General features: G+C 38.2%; 1 pseudogene; it reads right to left on the bottom strand.

Annotated features, from left to right (window-relative positions):
• The window catches only part of LOC113902105, a 64576-nt pseudogene that overhangs the window by 16432 nt on the left and 33289 nt on the right, over positions 1-14855 (bottom strand).

Below are 14855 nucleotides of genomic sequence, written 5' to 3' on the forward strand. Positions count from 1 at the left end.
CCTACAGAACTTCTGAAAAGATGAGTTCTTGTATGGCTGAGACTGACCTAAATTTAGAACAGCTGTAAAATTTATGGGCTGGATCATCAAAAAAGCAAGAGAGTTACAGAAAAACATCTACTTTCACTTTATTGACTACGCCAAAGCGTTTGACTTTCCAAAAGAAAACTATGGAAAATTCTTAAAGAAATGGGAATACCAGGTCATCTGACCTGTCTCCTGAGAAGTCTGTATGCAGGTCAAGAAACAACAGTAAGAACTGGACATGAAACAGCAGACTGGTTCCAAATTGGGAAAGGAGTACGCCAAGGCTGTATATTATCACCCTGCTTATTTAACTTATTTGCAGAGAACATCATGCAAAATGCCAAGCTGGATGAAGCACAAACTGGTATCAAGCTTGCTGAGAGAAATATAAATAGCTTCAGATATGTAGATGACACCAACCCTATGGCAGAAAGTGAAGATGAACTAAAGGGCCTCTTGATGAAAGTGAAAGAGATGAGTAAAAAAGTTGGCTTAAAATTCAACATTCAGAAAACTAAGATCATGGCATCTGGTCCCATCACTTCATAGCAAGTAGATGGGAAACAATGGAAACAGTGACAGACTTTATTTATTTTTTCTGGCCAGGTGGAGGAGGCTCCAAAATCACTGCAGATGGTGACTGCAGCCATGAAATTAAAAGAGGCTTGCTCCTTTGAAGAAAAGCTATGACCAACCTAGATAGAATATTAAAAAAAAGAGACATCACTTTGCCAACAAATGTCTGCCTAGTCAAATTTATGATTTTTCCAGTAGTCATGTATGCATGTGAGAGTTGGCCTGTAAAGAAACCTGAGCGCAGAGGAATTGATACTTTTGAACTGTGGTGTTGGAGGAGACGCTTGAGAGTCCCTTGGACTGCAAGGAGGTCCAACCAATCCATTCTAAAGCAGTCTTGAATCATGGAAGGACTGATGTTAAAGCTGAAACTCCAATACTTTGGCCACCTGATGCAAAGAACTGACTCATTGGAAAAGACCTTGATACTGGGAAAGATTGAAGGCAGGAGGAGAAAGGGGCGACAGAGGATGAGATGGCTGGATGGCATCACTGACATGAGTTTGAGTAAACTCTGGGAGTTGGTGATGGACAGGGCAGCCTGGCGTGCTGCAGTCCATGGGGTCAAAAAGAGTCTGACATGATTGTGTGACTGAACTGAACTGAACTGAAACTTTCTGGGCACATTCAAGTGAATGGTAAGCCAGGTTACAGTCTTAGCTGTGCTCACAACACCCGCAGCAGGTCCAGATCCATTATTGCAATCCTGGAACCTTACTTTGGTGAATTTTTGCTGGTGGTTTGGTGATACAATATCCAAAAAACAGCAAGGCCCTTTGCCAGTATATCCACAGTTAAGATGGGGCCAACAGCAATGCCAACAATAGTGTAATCTGAGAGTTTGTATAATGGGAACAAATGATACAACAGAGCACCCCCCCCAGGTGAACATTTCCACAGCTCAGTGGCTTCCCTGTCACTGGGAGTGCTCCAATCCCACCTGACTCTCGCCACATATCAGAAATTACTAAGAAACAGATATGTGACCTTTTACTCCAACAAATATGGAATAGATCCCACCTCTGACAGGGCAGTGAAAACCACAGAGCTAAGGAGAGGCCCTGCTTAATATCTAGTACAGGCTACCATCATCACAACAAAAAATATTAAATCCATGTAGACTGTATAGGGATGAAATTGAAAGTACTAGTCACTCAGTAGAGTCCCACTCTTTGTGACTACATGGACTGTAGCCACCAGGCTTCTCTCTCCATGGAATTCTCCAGGCAAGAATGCTGGATTGGGTTACCATTCTCTTCTCCAGGGTATCTGCCCAACCCAAGGATCAAACCTGGGTCTCCTACATTGCAGACAGATTCTTTACTATCTGTGTCACCAGAGAAGCCTGAAGAGAGCTCAAGGAACCCTGGATGCCAGGCCTCCTGCAAGAAATGAGGAAGGTAGGAGGCTATCACCAGGCAACTGACTCACTTTGCCCTCTGGGAGGACACCAAGGGCCCAGGCTTTGTCCAGGAAGGGTGCAGCACCACTTGAAGAACTGAGGGGCCATCCCCTCTTGCAGTCCCCATGCTGATGTATGGAAAGTGGGACTAGGGATATGGGTTTGTTGCTTTGAGGCAGGCAAACACAATCTCAACTTTGCTCCCACAGGGATAAGTGACATGGACACAGTGGCCAACTGGGCCATGACAGGAAATCTATCACTGCTTCCACATTTTCCCCTTCTACTTGCCATGAAGTAATGGGGCCAGATGCCATGATCATAGTTTATTTTAATATTTATTTTTAAACCGGCTTTTTCACTCTCCTCTTTCACCCTAACCAAGAGGTTCTATTGTTCCTTTTTGCTTTCTGTCATTAGAGTGTTATCATCTGCATATCTGAAGTTGTTGTTTCTCCTGTCTTTCTTGATTCCAGCTTGTAACTCATTCAACCCAGCATTTCTCATGATGTGCTCAGTGTATAAGTTAAAGACACAGACAGATCTGTCATACTCTTTTCTCAATTTTGCAGCCCCCATGCTAGTGTACCAAGAGAGGGGCTGGTCACTTTGAGGGAGGCAGACACACTCTTACTTTTGCTCCTACAGGGATAGGTGGCACTGACACAGTGGCTGATTGGGCCAGGACAGATGAACCAGTGAGTTGTTCCATACAGGGTTCTAACTGTTGTTTCTTGACTCACATACAGCTTTCTCAGGAGACAGGTATGATGGTCCAGTATTCTCATATCTTTAAGAGCTTTCCATAGTTTGTTATCATACACACAGTCAAAGGCTTTAGTGTAGTCGATGAAACAGAGGTAGATGTTTTTTCTGGAATCCCCTTGCTTTCTCTATGCTCAGGTAGTGTTGGCGATTTGTTCTTTGGTTCCTCTGTCTTTTCTAAACCTAGCTTGGACTTCTGGAATTTCCTGGCTCATGTAATGCTAAAGCCTAACATACAATATTTTAAGCATGACCTTACTAGCATGGGAGAGGAATGCAATTGTGCAGTGGTTTGAACATTCTTTAGTACTGCCCTTCTTAGGAACTGGAATAAGGACTGACCTTTTCTAGCCCTATGGCCACTGCTGGGTCTTCCAGATTTGCTGACATATTGAGTGCAACACTTTGAAAACATCATCTGTAGGGTTTTGAATAGCTCTCCTGGAATTCCATCACATCCACTAGCTTTACTGACAGCAGTACTTCCTAAGGCTTACTTTACTTCACATTTCAGAATACCTGGCTTTGGGTGACTGAGCACACCATTGTGATTATACTGTTCATTAAGATCATTTGTTTATAATCCTGTGTATTCTTTCTATCCCTTCTTGATCTCTTCTGCTTCTACTAGGTCTCTACCCTTTATTGTGCCCATCTTTGGGTGAAATGTCCCCTTGATATTTCCAATTTTTCTGAAGAGATCTCTAGTCTTTACTCTTCTGTTGTTTCCCTCTACTTTTATGTCTCATTTGCTGAAGAAGGCCTTCTTGTCTCTCCTTGCTATTCTTTGGAACTCTGCATTAAGTTGGGTGTACCTTTCCCTTCTCCCTTAGTTTTTTGTTTATTTTCTTTATTCAGTTATTTGTAAAGCCTCCTCAAATAACCACTTTGCCTTCTTGCTTTTATTTTTCAATGGGATGGCTTTGTTTCACTGCCTTCTGTACAATATTATGGAACTCTGTCCATAGTTCTTCAGGCACTCTGCTTACTATATCTAATCCCTTGAATCTATTCATCACTTTCACTGCAAAGGAATCCTGAGAGTCCCTTGAACAGCAAAGAGATAAAACCACTCAATCTTAAAGGAAATCAACCCTAAATGCTCATTGGAAGGACTGATGATAAAGCTGAAGCTCTAGTATTTTGTTCATCTGATGTAGACATTCAACTCATTGGAAAAGTCCCTGATGCTGGGAAAGATTGAGGGCAGAAGAGGAAGAGGGTGTCAGAGGATGAGATAAATGGATTGCATCACTGATAAAATGGCCATGAATTTGGGCAAACTCTTGGAGATGGTTAGGGACAGGGAGGTCTGGCATACAGCAAACCATGGGGTCACAAAGAGACAGATATGACTAGATGACTGAACAACAACAACACCCATATAGTGGACTGATCATCTAGACAAAAATAAAATGAAATAAGCCTAAAATGAAACATTAAATGAGAGAGACTTAGTTGATATCTATGAGATGTTCCATTTGAAAACAGCAGAATATAATTTCTTTTCAAGTGCACATGGAGCATTTTCTAGGATAGATCACATCTTAGGTCACAAATCAAGCCTTCCTATATTTAAGAAAATTGAAATGATATATTTTCTGCCCAAAATGATATAAGATTAGAAATCAATTTTTAAAAACTGTAAAAAACACAAACACATGGAGACGGCACAATATGTTACTAAACAGCCGATGGATCACTGAAGAAATCAAAGAGGAAATAAAAAACTACCTACAGGCAAAACAAACAAACATAGTGATCCAAAGTCTATAGGACCTGGGAAAATTGTTCTAAGAGGGAAGATTTTACCAATATAATCTCACCTCCAGGAAAAAAAAAAAAAAAATCAAAGAAACAACCTAAACTTACACCTAAAGCAACCAGAAAAATAAGAACAAACAAAAGTTAAAATTAGTAGAGGGAAAGGTATCATATCAGACTAGAATTTAAGATTTAAAAAAAAAAAAGCAGTAGCAGAGATCAATGAAACTAAAAGTTATTTCTTTGAGAAGATAAACAAGAATGGAAAAACTTTACCTAGGCTTGTTAAGCAAATAAGAGCACTCAAATCAGTAAAATTAAAAATAAAAAAGAAGTTGCAATGAATACTACAGAAATACAAATAATCATAAGACCCTAAGATCAGGAATAAGCCAAGGATGTCTACTCATACCACTTTTATTCAACATCATTTTGAAAGTCATAGTCATGCCATCAGTGACAAAAAAGAAATAAAAGTATCCAAGTTGGAAAAGAAAAAGTAAAATTGCATATTATATGATATTATATATAGAAAATATTATTAAATAGGCTACCAGAAAATTACTAGAACTCATCAATTAATTTGGTAATGTTTCAGGATACAAAATTAATACACAGAAATAACTTACATTCTTATACACTATAAGTGAAAGAACAGAAAGATAAATTAAGGAGACAATCCCATTTACCATCACATCATAAAGAATATCCAGAAACTAAGCTATATAAAGAAGCAGAAGAACCTGTTCTCAGAAAACTTAATGATGAAAGAAATCAACAATGATATAAACAGATGAAGAGAGTCCACGTTCTTGGACTGGAAGAATCAATATTATCAAAATGAATATATAATCCAAAATAATTGACAAATTCAATACCATCCTTATCAAATTACCATGGGTGTTTTTCACAAATTAGAGCAAAAATGTTTAGAATTTGTATGAAAACACAAAAGATCCTGACTATCCAAATCAATCTTGAGAAAGAAAAATGGAGCTGGAAGCATCCAGATTCCTTGACTTCTGGCTATAGTACAAAGCTACAATCATCAAAACATTATTACTGGCACAAAAACAGAAATGTAAATCAATAGAACAGGTTAGATAGTCCACAGATAAACTCATGCACCTAACCTATGACAAAGGAGGCAGGAATATACAATGTAGAAAAGATAGCTTCTTCAATAAGAGTTTCTAGGAAAAACAAGACAGCCACATATTAAAGAATGAAATCAGAACATTTCCTAACATGTTACACAAAAATAAACTCAACATGCATTAAAAAGCTAAATGTAAGGCCAGATGTAATAAAACTATTGGAAGGAAACACAGACAGAACATTCTCTGACATATGTTCCAGCAAGATCTTTTATGATTCACCTTCTAGAAAAGTGAAAATAAAAACAAATGAAACCTAATTGAGTTTAAAACCTTTTGCACAGTAAAAGAAGCCACCCCAAAAAGGAAAAGAAAACACACAGAATGGGGAATATATTTTCAAATGAAGTGATCAACAAAGGATTAGTCTCTAAAATATACAAACGATTCATGCAGCTCAATTTTTTTTTAATGGGTAGAAGATCTACATAAACATTCCTCTAAAGAAGATATACAGGTATCTAGGAGGCAATCAAAATATTCTTAACATGACTATAAGAAAAATCCAAATCAAAAGTATAATGAGGTATCATCTCATATCAATTAGAATGGCTCTCATAAAAAATCTACAAACAAATGCTGGAGACAATGTGGAGAAAAGGGAACCCACGTACACTGTTGTTAGAAACGTATACTGGTACAGCCACTGTGAAGAACAGTATGAAGATTTAATAAAAAGAAACAAGCAAACTAAAAATAGAGGTAATATATGATACAGCAATCCCACACCTGGGCATATATCTGGAGAAATCTATACTTCAAAAAGATGCAGACATCTAAAATTTATTTCAGTCCTATTTATAATAGCCAGGATATGGAAACAAAATCAGTGTCCATCAACAGAAGAATCGATAAAGAATACGTGGAGTATTCTTTACTGAGTATATTACTGAGTATACTGAGTATATTACTGAGTATACTGAGTATATTACTCAGCCATTAGAAGAACAAAATAGTACTAGTTGTAGTGACATAGATAGACCTAGTAATTGTTATACTGAGTGAAATCAGACAAAATCAGAAAAAGAAAGAAAAGTCAAGTATCATGTCTGTTTAAAATATCATGTTTGGAATCTTTAAAAAAATGTAAAAATGAACCTATTTACAAAACAGAAGTGAGTCACAGATATAGAAAACAAACTTATAGTTAGCAAGAGGAACCAGAGATCAAATTGCCAACATCTGCTGGATCATCAACAAAGCAAGAAGGTTCCAGAAAAACATCTATTTCTGTTTTATTGACTATGCCAAAGCCTTTGAGTGTATGGATCACAATAAACTGTGGAAAATTCTGAAAGAGATGGGAATACCAGACCACCTGACCTGCCTCTTGAGAAAACTATATGCAGGTCAGGAAGCAACAGTTAGAACTGGACATGAAACAACAGACTGATTCCAAATAGGAAAAGGAGTATGTCAAGGCTGTATATTTTCACCCTGCTTATTTATCTTATATGCAGAGTACATCATAAGAAATGCTGGGCTGGAAGAAGCACAAGCTGGAATCAAGATTGCCAGGAGAAATATCAATAACTTCAGATATGCAGATGATACCACCCCTATGGCAGAAAGTGAAGAGGAACTAAAAAGCCTCTTGATGAAAGTGAAAGAGGAGAGTGAAAAAGGTGGCTTAAAGTTCAACATTCAGAAAATTAAGATCATGGCATCTGGTCCCATCACTTCATGGGAAATAGGGAAACAGTGGCTGACTTTATTTTTTGGGGATCCAAAATCACTGTGGATGGTGATTGCAGCCATGAAATTAAAAGACACTTACTCCTTGGAGGAGAAGGCAATGGCACCCCACTCCAGTACTCTTGCCTGGAAAATCCCATGGATGGAGGAACCTGGTAGGCTGCAGTCCATGGGGTTGCTAAGAGTCAGATACTGAGCAACTTCACTTTCACTTTCACTGTCATGCATTGGAGAAGGAAATGGCAAACCACTCCAGTGTTCTTGCCTGGAGAATCCCAGGGATGGGGGAGCCTGGTGGGCTGCCATCTATAGGGTCGCACAGAGTCAGACACGATTGAAGTGACTTAGCAGTACTCCTTGGAAGGAAAGTTATGAGCAACCTAGATTGCATATTAAAAAACAGAGACATTACTTTGTCAAGAAAGGTCCGTCTAGTCAAGGCTATGGTTTTTCCAGTGGTGGTATGTGGATGTGAGAATTGGACTGTGAAGAAAGCTGAGCGCTGAAGAATTGATGCTTTTGAACTGCAGTGTTGGAGACGACTCTTGAGAGCCCCTTTGGCAGCAAGGAGATCCAACCAGTCCATCCTAAAGGAGATCAGTCCTGGGTGTTCATTGGAAGGACTGATGTTGAAGCTAAAACTCCAATACTTTGGCCACTTGATATGAAGAGCTGACTCATTTGAAAAGACCCTGATGCTGGGAAAGATTGAGGACAGGCAAAGAAGGAGATGACAGAGGATGAGATGGTTGGATGTCATCACTGACTCAACGGACATGAGTTTAGGTAAATCCCGGGAGTTGTTGATGGAGAGAGAGGCCTGGCGTGCTCTGATTCATGGGGTCGCAAAGAGTCAGACACAACTGAGCGACTGAACTGAACTGAACTGAAAGGGGGAAGGGATAAATTGGAAGATTATAACTGACATATAAACACTACTCTATTTAAAATAGGTAATAAGAACCTGCTATATTGCACAGTGAACTCTCTATGCAGTACTCTGTATTGACCTATATGGGATTAGACATATATATATATATATATATATATATATATATATATATATCTGATTCACTTTATGTAGATCAGAAACTAACGCAAAATTGCAAATTAATTGTACTCCAATAAACATTTTAGAGTGGAATTCCATAATTTAAGAGATAGGAAACAAATGAGATTAACCAAATTTTGACACATTTATACTGACATTTTGCAGACGTAATTTTGTGCTTACCATTGACTATTGCTGAAATAAGTACAGACCTTTAAAATGCTTAAGAATAACAATGCAACTATATGTTATTTTACAGTAAACAATTTATGGGCAACTCTGAGTATGAGGGTCATTGTGTTGCCTCATTGATGGAGAAATTGAGGTTGGAAGATTTCATTGCTTGAACATAAGGATATAACAGAGACAGGATCTAATACCAAGTCCTGTAACTTGGCAGACACAATTTGTAATTATTAAGGACTCATTTAACAAATAGCAGCTATATATTGTGATTTTTTTGAAGAAATAGACTGTAAAGAGGAAATTATAATCACAGTCCAACAGTAAAAAAAGTCCAACAGAAAAAAAGAGCAATTGCAGTTCTTGCTATAAATTCATTTCTACCTATCATTTCATTTGTTAATGCATTTACTAACATATAAATGCTAATATAATTTTTAAATTAAATGTGTATTGAATTTCAATATATGCATTGAATTTAATATGTGTATTGAATTTCAATATATGTATTGAAACAGTAGTGTCAACTATGATGATGTTGATAAAGGGTAATGACAATTTCTTCTTGAGTTATGTAAAATATTCATGTAAAATTGCAAACAAATAAAAAGATAAAGTGTAAATTCATTGTTGATACTTGTGATCATAACATTTTATTTAAAATTGAAAATTTATATCATTCTAATTCAAACTTTTAACATTTGGGGGAAATAAAAAATGCAGCATAGAGTGATTAAGTGATTTACCTATGTTCTTACAGGTATTTATTATTATTTACATATCTATCAGAGTTGCTCAGTGTAGATACCAATTAAAAGGGTTTATAAGCATAAGATGGAGAAGGCAATGGCACCCCACTCCAGTACTCTTGCCTGGAAAATCCCATGGACGGAGGGGCCTGGTGGGCTGCAGTCCATGTGGTCGTGAAGAGTTGGACACAACTGAGCAACTTCACTTTCACTTTACAATTTCATGCATTGGAGAAGGAAATGGCAACCCACTCCAGTGTTCTTGTCTGGAGAATTCCAGGGACGGGGGAGCCTGGTGGGCTGCCATCTATGGAGCTGTACAGAGTCAGACACGACTGAAGTGACTTAGCAGCAGCATAAGCATAAGAAGTTATTTAAATTCTTGTATCTCAAAGTAATTGCAGACATTACTTTTTTTTTTTTTTTTATTCTTCCAATTTTATTTTATTTTTAAACTTTACATAATTGTATTAGTTTTGCCAAACATCAAAATGAATCCGCCACAGGTATACATGTGTTCCCCATCCCGAACCCTCCTCCCTCCTCCCTCCCCATACCATCCCTCTGGGCCGTCCCAGTGCACCAGCCCCAAGCATCCAGCATCATGCATCGAACCTGGACTGGCAACTCGTTTCCTACATGATATTTTACATGTTTCACTGCCATTCTCCCACATCTTCCCACCCTCTCCCTCTCCCACAGAGTCCATAAGACTGTTCTATACATCAGTGTCTCTTTTGCTGTCTCGTACACCGGGTTATTGTTACCATCTTTCTAAATTCCATATATATGCGTTAGTATACTGTATTTATGTTTTTCCTTCTGGCTTACTTCACTCTGTATAATAGGCTCCAGTTTCATCCACCTCATTAGAACTGATTCAAATGTATTCTTTTTAATGGCTGAGTAATACTCCATTGTGTATATGTACCACAGCTTTCTTATCCATTCATCTGCTGATGGACATCTAGGTTGCTTCCACGTCTTGGCTATTATAAACAGTGCTGCGATGAACATTGGGGTACACGTGTCTCTTTCCCTTCTGGTTTCCTCAGTGTGTATGCCCAGCAGTGGGATTGCTGGATCATAAGGCAGTTCTATTTCCAGTTTTTTAAGGAATCTCCACACTGTTCTCCATAGTGGCTGTACTAGTTTGCATTCCCACCAACAGTGTAAGAGGGTTCCCTTTTCTCCACACCCTCTCCAGCATTTATTATTTGTAGACTTTTGGATCGCAGCCATTCTGCCTGGTGTGAAATGGTACCTCATAGTGGTTTTGATTTGCATTTCTCTGATAATGAGTGATGTTGAGCATCTTTTCATGTGTTTGTTAGCCATCTGTATGTCTTTTTTGGAGAAATGTCTATTTAGTTCTTTGGCCCATTTTTTGATTGGGTCGTTTATTTTTCTGGAGTTGAGCTGTAGGAGTTGCTTGTATATTTTTGAGATTAGTTGTTTGTCGGTTGCTTCATTTGCTATTATTTTCTCCCATTCTGAAGACTGTCTTTTCACCTTGCTAATAGTTTCCTTTGATGTGCAGAAGCTTTTAAGGTTAATTAGGTCCCATTTGTTTATTTTTGCTTTTATTTCCAATATTCTGGGAGGTGGGTCATAGAGGATCCTGCTGTGATGTATGTCGGAGAGTGTTTTGCCTATGTTCTCCTCTAGGAGTTTTATAGTTTCTGGTCTTACGTTTAGATCTTTAATCCATTTTGAGTTTATTTTTGTGTATGGTGTTAGAAAGTGGTCCAGTTTCATTCTTTTACAAGTGGTTGACCAGATTTCCCAGCACCACTTGTTAAAGAGATTATCTTTAATCCATTGTATATTCTTGCCTCCTTTGTCGAAGATAAGGTGTCCATATGTGCGTGGATTTATCTCTGGGCTTTCTATTTTATTCCATTGATCAATATTTCTGTCTTTGTGCCAGTACCATACTGTCTTGATAACTGTGGCTTTGTAGTAGAGCCTGAAGTCAGGTAAGTTGATTCCTCCAGTTCCATTCTTCTTTCTCAAGATCGCTTTGGCTATTCGAGGTTTTTTGTATTTCCATACAAATTGTGAAATTATTTGTTCTTCAGACATTACTTTTATAGCTTTCTGCTCTTTCTTTCTCGCACCTTTGACAACTTAATAGAACTGAAAAAGAGCATATTCAGTGAGCCAATGAACTCTAATGTATTTCTAAGAGTCTGAAAGGGAATGAAATATATGTTGGTCATTAATAAAGTGGGCTCTGGACTCAGACTGCTGGTCTTCAAATCTCAGCTCTCCTACTTTGTATCATGAGTTAGTATTACACATATGATTAAAGTCTTGGATGCCAGAGCCAGACTGCCTAGATGTAAAAACAAGCTTCACAATTTATTAGCTATGCAGCCTAAAGCAAGTTACAAAATCCTCTGTACTTCATTTTTTCTCCTTTGACAAAATAAAAAATGTAGTAGTACTCACTTCATACAATTTTATGTTCACTTAAAATGAGTTAATCTGTATAGATCCCTTAGAACAGTATCTGACTCTATCCTTCCACCTCAATCAGTTCAGTCATGACTGACTCTTTGTGACCCCCCATAGATTGCAGGGGGGCAGACAAACCCCTGAAATCCCCCAGGCTTGCCTGTCTGTCACCAGCTCCCAGAGCTTGCTCAAACTCATGTCCATTGAGTTGGTGTTGCCATCAAACCATCTCATCCTCTGTCATCCCCTTCTCCTCCTGCCTTCAATCTTTCCCAGCATCAGGGTCTTTTCTAATATGTCCATTCTTCGCAACAGGTGGCCAAAGTATTGGAGTTCCACCTTCAACATTAGTCCTTCCAATGAATATTCAAGTTGATTTCTTATAGGATTGATTAGTTTGATCTCTCTCTGCTCTCCAAGGGACTCTCAAGAGTTTTCTCTAACATCACAGTTCAAAAATATCAATTCTTCAGGGTTCAGTCTTCTTTATGGTCCAACTCTCACATTTAAACATGACTATTAGAAAAACCGTAACTTTAACTATACAGACCTTTGTCAGTAAAGTAATGTTTTGGCTTTTTAATACTTTGTCTAGATTTGTAAGAGCTTTTATTCCAAGGAGCAAGCATATTTTAATTTCATGGCTGCAGTCAGACCATCTCAGTGATGTTGGAGCCCAAGAAAAAAAAGTCTGTCACTGTTTCCATTGCTTCCTCATCTATTTACCAGGAAGTGATGGGGCTGAATGACATAATCTTCATTTTTTGAATGTTGAGTTTTAAGCCAGCTTTTTCGTTCTCCTCTTTCACTTTCATCAAGAGGTTCTTTTGTTCTACCGCAATAGCTATATGTTAGTTTCAATAGTAGCTATTAGACATATGATACACTTAGTACAGTGCCTGAAAATTATTTCAGTTCAGTCCAATTCAGTCACTCAGTCATATCTGACTCTTTGTGACCCCATGAACCGCAGCACACCAGGCCTCCCTGTCCGTCACCAACTCCTGGAGTCCACCCAAACCCATGTCCATTGAGGTGGTGATGCCATCCAACCATTTCATCCTCTGTTGTCCCCTTTTCCTCCTGTCCTCAATCTTTCAAAAGTAAAAGGGTCGTTTCAAATGAGTCAGCTCTTTGCATCAGGTGGCCAAAGTATTGGAGTTTCAGCTTCAACATCAGTCCTTCCAATGAACACCCAGGACTGATCTCCTTTAGGATGGACTGGTTGGATCTCATTGCAGTCCAAGGAACTCTCAAGAGTCTTCTCCAACACCACAGTTCAAACGCATCAATTCTTCTGTGCTCAGCTTTCTTTATGGTCCAACTCTCACATCCATACATGATCACTGGAAAAATCATAGCCTTGATTAGACATACCTTTGTTGAGAAAATAATGTCTCTGGTTTTTAACATGTTCTCTAGTTTGGTCATAATTTTCCTTCCAAGGAGTAAGCGTCTTTTAATTTCATGGCTGCAATCACCATCTGCAGTGATTTTGGAGCCCCCCAAAATAAAGTCAGCCACTGTTTCCACTGTTTCCCCATCTATTTGCCATAAGGTGATGGGACTAGATGCCATGATCTTAGTTTTCTGAATGTTGAGCTTTAAGCCAACTTTTTCACTCTCCTTTTTCACTTTCATCAAGAGGCTCTTTAGTTCCTCTTCACTTTCTGCCATAAGGGTGGTGTCATCTGCATATCAGAGGTTGTTGATATTTCTCCCAGTAATCTTGATTCCCAGCTTGGGAATCAAGGAAATGCTTCCTCCAGCTAAGCATTTCTCATGATGTACTCTGCATATAAGTTAAATAAGCAGGGTGACAATATACAGCCTTGACATACCTCTTTTCCTATTTGGAACAAGTCTGTTGTTCCATGTTCAGTTCTAACTGTTGCTTCCTGACCTTCATACAGGTTTCTCAAGAGGCGGGTCAGGTGATCTGGTATTCCCATCTATTTCAGAATTTTCCAGTTTATTGTGATCCACACAGTCAAAGGCTTTGGCATAGTCAATAAAGCAGAAACAGATGCTTTTATGGAACTTAGCTCTTTTTATTTCATTTAGTTGAAATAAGTGCTTCTCATGATTCAAGAAACTTGTGTCCTTGGGATACATTAATAAATAAATTATTGCTGTTTTCCTGCTAACACTTAGTAGTGAAAATAGAAATTACACAAAAGGCATAATTTAAAGGCAAATAATAAGTTAGAATGTGATAAAGGATACAGGGGCAAACATGTAGAGAAGGGCAAGGGGATTGAGAGGAACAGAGTTTATACACATTGGGATTTTAAATACCCAATGTGTATAATTTTAAAGAAGTACTAGTGACATGGTAACATTTGTGTAAACTCAAATGTGAACCATGCAGATATTTTCAGAAAAACATTTGGGACAGAGGGTTTGCAATATATATTGCCTACAACAAAGTTCCTGGTCAGTCTACTTCAACCACATAGAAAGAAGCCTAATGTGTTGAAGTAGAGTGAGCAGAATAGAAACCATCAGGACTGTATTAAGTGATGTAACTGGGGGAAGTCAAGTAGCACATTACAGGGTCTTGCAGGTTTTGCTTTTCTGAAGTGAGAATCACTGGGCAGTTTTGGATAGAGTAGTAATGTGATCAGAATTTTTTAAATGGATTAAGGAGAGATTATATAAAGGGGTGAATTCTCAGGTGTCAAGGTTAGAAGTTGAGAAATCCATTAGGAGGCTATTGCAGACATCCAGGTTAGAAATGTTGGTTGCTCCAAACACAGAGATACTGGAATGGAGGATTTGGAAAGAATTAGTCAGATTCTGAACATATTTTGAAAGTAGAGACCACAGGATTCTGATATTGGGGAATAAGAGATATTAGGCATGATTCTTTGATTTTCTTTCTTTCTTTCTTTCTTTTTTTTTTTTTTTTTTGGTCTAACAGCTCTATTGGTGCAATTGTCATTGATTGAGAAGGGAAGACTGTGATAGCAGGATGTTTGGGTGGAGTGGGGGAGACCAGATATTCGATTTTAGACTTGTAAAGT

Source organism: Bos indicus x Bos taurus, chromosome 12 (genome assembly GCF_003369695.1).
Source record: "Bos indicus x Bos taurus breed Angus x Brahman F1 hybrid chromosome 12, Bos_hybrid_MaternalHap_v2.0, whole genome shotgun sequence".
Lineage (NCBI taxonomy): Eukaryota > Metazoa > Chordata > Mammalia > Artiodactyla > Bovidae > Bos > Bos indicus x Bos taurus.